The sequence below is a fragment of the Phyllostomus hastatus genome, unplaced genomic scaffold (genome assembly GCF_019186645.2).
Source record: "Phyllostomus hastatus isolate PE091 unplaced genomic scaffold, TTU_PhHast_1.1 phas_contig_283, whole genome shotgun sequence".
Lineage (NCBI taxonomy): Eukaryota > Metazoa > Chordata > Mammalia > Chiroptera > Phyllostomidae > Phyllostomus > Phyllostomus hastatus.
Window position 1 is genome coordinate 10,602,599 of NW_025333833.1, and position 6,426 is coordinate 10,609,024.

Consider the following 6,426-nt stretch of genomic DNA (forward strand, 5'->3'; position numbering starts at 1 on the left):
TCCATGAATAAAATTTCTAAATTAAAGACTCTTATTATTTATGTTTACATTTTTTTGCCTTGTGTCTTTTCTGATTACACAAAGTTTCCCCTACAGCCCTTCAGTTCTCCGCTATCCCCTTCGTTCCATTTTACTGTGTCCAGCTTGGCAAACATCAGTGTGGCCACAAGAACGTGTGAGGTGATTACAGCTCAGGGTTTCGGGGTGTCGACTTGTCACGTGCATTGCAGAGATGGCTTGTCCCCTTAAAACCTTAGACGGCTCCTTCCTCAGGTTCTACAGTGTAAACGCATGGGTGAGTGGCAATGGCAACCTCGGTGACAAACCTGTTCCTTGTTTAGATGACCTGAACTTGACAGGACTGTAGAAGATCATGTGCCTTCGCTTTACACGTTCAGTTTTATGGTGATGGAGATTAGGTGGAAACTTTTCTTCTTGATTTCCAACCCTGACCATTCTACCCTCTTGAAAATGGACAGAAAGAGCCCATCTCACCGGCCATTAGCGCTGACTTTCATGGTACATTTTTTCTGGAGCAAATTGTCTGCCATTATTGCATGTTTGGTACCTTCTCACACAGAAAATAGTCTTTAGTTGAAAGATCTGAAATAATTCCCCTCCTGATCTATGGCCCAGTGTTCATGAAATGGCAGACCTACTGATTACAGAGGATGGCTGGAACAGAACAGGGGGCTGTGGCAACTCGGAAATGCGTCAGAGAAGAGGAAACTTCCCGGAAGAGGCGCCGACTCACTCGACCACATCTGCTGCTCTGACTCCCCCTGAACTTGGGCAGAGCCAGTTTGCTTTGCCTTTTGGATTTCAGCTGCTGACCCCTAAGTGTCTGCTGCGCCACGGTGACCTTTGCTGGTGGAGGACGTATGTGAGGGGTATGACAGCTGCTAAAAAACTCAGCGTCATAACGAAACTATCATCTCGGTAAACGCCTACTGCACCGAGTACGTATTACACAGCATGCCAGACAGCGAGGGACCCAGGGGATGAGAGAACATGGTCTTTGCGCCAGCAGAGCTTTTCTTTGGATGCCAAATTTCATCGGGGGGAACTCAAAGTAAAGTCTGACAGGCAACAAACGAAGCCAAGAGGTGAAGGACTCCAGGTCCGCAGAGGAACAGCCTCAGAACATTGGTGCAGCCGCACTGGACCCACGTGAGCAGGCAGGCGCAGCCATCACCACAGCTGACACGTGGACAGTGCTTTACCATCTGCAGATCCATGAACCTCTTCTTGTCCCTGCATCCTTGTGTTTTGTACACACAGTGACATCCCAGCTACATGACCCTGGGCAAGTCACTTATAACCTCTGAAAGACCCGGTTCCCTTGGCGATAAGAATGAGAGCAGCAGCAGCAGCAGCGCCATCTCGGAGGGCTGCCAGGAGCCTGAGGAAAGCACTAACGCACTGCACTGAAAACCAAGAGACGCTGCTGAGAGGGACGAAAGTGTCTACCATGTATGCAGTGTGCTTCCAATCCAATTGTCAGGGTTGGGGGTTTTTTGGTAGAGCTTGATAAGCTAATTTTATAATTTATATGGAACTATAAAGAACCCATGATAGCAAATAAAATCTTGAGAAGAGTAAAGTTAAAGGACCCAATTTAAAGCTACAGCAATATAAAAACTCAGTGGTGTTGGTGAAAGAATAAGTTGAACAATGAAATATAACAGTGTGCGAATAGGTCCACACAAGTAGCATCACTTGATTTATAACAAAGGTGCTGTTATAAGTCAGTGGTGAAAGGATGGTCCTTTAAATAAATGGCATTGAATCAGCTGCGTGTCAGTATAGGGAAGAAAAAGAAAAATAAAAGAAAGAAAAGAAAGGAAGAAAGAAAGAAAGAAGAAAAGAGGAAGGAAGGAAGGAAGGAAGGAAGGAAGGAAGGGTCTCCCTCCACCTTTCACCATACATAAAAATTAAGATGGATCATAGACCTAGACAAAAAATGTAAAATAATAAAATTTCTAGAAGAAATGACATTTTCATGAACCTTGGGGTAGCTAAACATTCTTAGACCAGATACAAAAATCAATGACCATAAAAGAACAGATATAGTAACTGGACTTCTGTAATATTAAGAACTATTAAGAGAGTGAACACTCAACATACAGGGAGAAGGTATTTGCTATGTGCACATGTCCGGAAGGCCGGCAACGCCAGCGCTGGGGAGGGCGCAGAGCCACCGCACTCCCGACACCGGCGGTGGGACTGCATGTCCGTACCACCGTCTCGGGAGACCACGGGGTTGCCTCTCCCGAAGGTAAACATCTGTAAATCCAAGATCCAGCGACTTCCACCCTGGGCATATGTTCAAAAGAAATAAACAAAACATGTCCCTACAAGACTCGCACAAGGATGTTCGCAGCAGCTTAACGCATAATCGCAACATCTAGAAATAATTGAAATGTGCATTAACACCAAAATGGGTACACACAGTTTACTCATGTAATGACAGAGCACACGGGGATGAGTGTGGTACTGCTGCCTCATGCAACACTGGTGAGTCTCACAGGTCTGGCGTTTCACGAAGAGTCAGAGAGAAAAGAGTGCGTCCCGTGTGAGTCCATTTGCATGAAGGTAGAGAGTAGGTGTAACCAATCTCTCACGAGAGCCGTCAGGTGGCCATCACCTTTGGAGGTCACTGGTTGGGAGAACAGCACTGGTCTGGTCCTACTGCTTGATCTGCACAGTGGTTCGTGAGTGAATCAGTGTGTAAACATTCACTGAGCTGTACACTTCAAATCCGTGTACTTCTTATATGTATGTATAAATATGTGTATTTATGTTGATTACATATACACACCTATACATGTACAGATGTGCAGATAGATGCACAAACGTATACACTCACAGACACTGTGTCTGGTGTACAGTAGGCAGCCATATTTGGGAAGACCCCGTGGGGTTGGCAGAGTGAGCAATGTTGACTTATTTCAGAGACGACGGAGGCGGAGCTCGACCACATGCTCAGACACCTCCTGAGCTTACAGACCTGACTAGGGCAGGACCTGGGGTGTGAGCCACATCCTCCGACACTGGAGCTGGGCGCGAATGCTGCCTGCCTTTAAGGGGGACTGGAGCCCCCTCTCTCTGCTTCCCAGCCAGCCAGGGCAAGCTTTCTACCTCCACCGCCTGGTGCTGGGAGACTTCGAGTTCAGGTGGCAGATGAGGGGAAGGCAGAAGGACCATCAGAGGAAGCACATGGGGGCGCTTCTGATAGGACACCTCACAGTAATTGGTGAAGAACATAAAGATGCATTTATGACTGTGTGCAAACTGCTTAGAACCATGCATTACTATGGTGACTCACGACTGCTGGCTCGGTACATTACGAGCCAGAGCACAAGGACAAGGATGGAGGAGTACTAGGGGCAGGGGTGTTGCACAGGGCATGAGGAGGTGCCCCTGCTTCCTGTGTTGCCAGCCCTGCAGCTGGCTCTGCTCCAGGCCCAGGACAGAAACCATTAAGGGGGAACACGCCACCCCAGTCTGAGACTGCTCCATGATTCCTTGTAATTCCATTTCCAATTTCTAAAAGTACCAGTGTGGCCACTATTATTTGGTATAGTCTGAGCTGAACAAAGGTGCTGCCAAAATTTGCCAGGACAGCTCTCAGGGCCTGAAGGAGGACATCTGGGAGGGCACAGGAAACAGCCAGTGCAAAGGCCCTGGGGCCAGAGCATGGCTGCTGTTTGTGAGGAGCAGCACAGGGAACAGTGGGGCTGGGGCAGGCGGTGGGTGGCAGGGGGACTAGCAGAATCTGAGGTCTTAGGAGAGCCAGAACTTGCTCCAAGCAGTGGATTTAAAAAATACTGAAAGCAAGAGCCTTCTGGGAGATCTCTATTTTTTTTTCTACTTTCAGAGACCTGTGAGTAAAGGGTACTGGGGAGGGAGAGAAACTGGGGCCGGATGTGTTCATACCCTTGTCAGGCTCCACCGTCTAGAGACAAAGCCTCACGCTGGGAAGGACTTGATGAGCTCTGAACTAAGAAACAGATCTTTAAAAAATTCAATCCTCCTCCACTTTCTTGCCCAAGAACCCTGGTGGGTCGAGCTTCTGTTCTTACTTAGCTTCAGACAGAACATACTCTCCCATCTTCTCTCTCCCCATCGCTTTCCTCCCTTCCTGAACCAGGCAGTGAAGGTACGGAATTTATTTTTGCACTTTTGTGGTCAGGCTGAGATATTTTTATCTTCATAAATTATTTCCCATTCTTTAAAAAATATTTCACATAATGAGATGTATTTCTAAGTGACTAGAGTTATGCATATCTCAGTAGGCGCCCCCGGGGCCTTCTGGGAGCCCGGCTTGGCTGCAGTGCTTCCAAGTCCCCCCTGCTTCTGTTCTGGGTGCGGCCCCAGGGGCCAGCTGAGCCCCAGGAGAGGGTGAGGATGGAGGATCCATAACAGGGAGGGGTAAAGGGGTGGATACTGCTCTCCCATGCCCCTTCTAGATTGCTTTTGTCAACTAATGAGTTTGTAGGAACCGGCACCAAACTGCTGCGAGGTCTGGGGTAGAGGAGGGCAGTGAGATGCCTCTGGGTCCATCGGCCACAGTTTTCTCCCTGGAGACTGCTGTGTATGGATCTTGTGCTGGAATGGGTTGAAAAGGGAGTCCTGGGTCCCCCAGCCCATGATGTAAACATCACGACATTTACATTATCATCATCAATGCTGCCAGGTATGGGCTGAAAACATTTGGATGCATGAGCAAACCTCTGGACTTTATAAATGGGGCTGCCTTATAAATAGAAAATCAGGGAAAAATCCAGGAAAGGAATAGCTTTCTTTCTTATTACTTTTTTTAGAGAGAAGGGAAGGGAGGGAGAAAGAGAGGGAGACAAACATCGATCAGTTGCCTCTCATACACCCCCAACTGAAAACCTGGCCTGCAACCTGGGCATGTGCCCCAACTGGGAATTGAACCCATGACCTTTTGGTTTGCAGGCTGGTGCTTAACCTCACCAGCCAGGGCCAGAGATAGCTTTCTAATGGGGAGGTGGGGACCCAGAAAATAGAAAATATGAATGAATAAAAAATGAAAACAGTAGCAATGACAGCAACAGCTAAATGTAACAGCTAGCAATTATTATGCCCTTATTATGATCTGAATATGGAGTTCCAGTTCTTATCTATGTTATACCATTTAACCTGGCAATAACTATAAAGCAACTATTAGCCTCATTTTTCAGAAGCAAAAATTAACTTTCAGAGAGCCTAAGTAACAAGATCGATTCTAAACAGTCAGGTGCGTTAGAGAAGGTCAGTTTGCTCCAAGTCTTTGGATAAAAGGGAAGTAGGTGAAGAGCTGGGAGAGGCATCAGGAGAAGCAGAGAGAACTTCACAGGTAGGAGTCCAGGTGGCAAGTTCTGTGTGGATGGTGGAAGAAAGAAAAATATTTGGGCTTATAAAATGGGTGTCATATTGAGAACCTTCAGATGTGTTTTCATTTAGAAAGATTTAAAAACAATACTTGTTGACAAGTGTTACGTTCGTCTGCAGTTTTTGAAGCAATAGGAGAAGGGTTTTGAAGCAATAGGAGAAGGGTTTTGAAGCGATAGGAGATAGGCAAACACTCTCCCTGGGGTGTCCCTCATCTGGTAGGAGGAACGACGGGCTCAGAACGCCAGCCTTCACTTACCGTCACACCTGCTACCCACTGTCAGGGCGGCGTGAGAAGCACACTGCTTGTCACCACCCTTTCGGATCAGGACTGCATCCGGCGCCCTGAGAGCCGGCAGGCTTGCAGGCCCACTCAGCTCGGCAGCGCTGGAGGGGCGTGACTCTGAATGACCTCCAAGTATCCTCCCTACCTTGAGGCGTCAGGATGTGCTCTCCTCTCCTGTTTCATTCACTGGCTCTCATCCATCGGCCCATTTCGTCATTCACCTTCATCTCTGTTCTGTAGATGGTTCCCAGACCTAGTTCACTGCAGCTACAGAACTGGACGTCTGTGGAGCCCGACAAGGCTAAGGTCAGGTGCAACACTGGGGTATACCCACTAACGCCGACGGAGTGTATGATACTGGCTCCTGACTGAGCACACAGACAAGCAAATGCCCTAACAATGCTCCCACTCGGCCTGCCCTGTCTGACCCGGCCTGTACCGGTCCAGGCAGGACGCAAACACGGCAACCTCAGGGGCCAGTTTCCAGAGTTGGTCATAGGCTGGTGACCCCTCCTGACAACATGGCTGGTAGGAGGAGGTGGCACGGGGTTAGAGCTCTAGGACAGCCCCTCCCAGCTTGGACCCTTCTATCTTCGACTAGGTTGAGGAACATATTTCTTTGAGGGGGGTGGAATATTTTTATTAGCATCTTTTAAAGATCTTCTTGATATTCTGACCTGGGTTGAAATTCTCAAGAACCAGAGGGCTAAGTCTTAGATGAGTCTGCTGTTGGAGGGGAA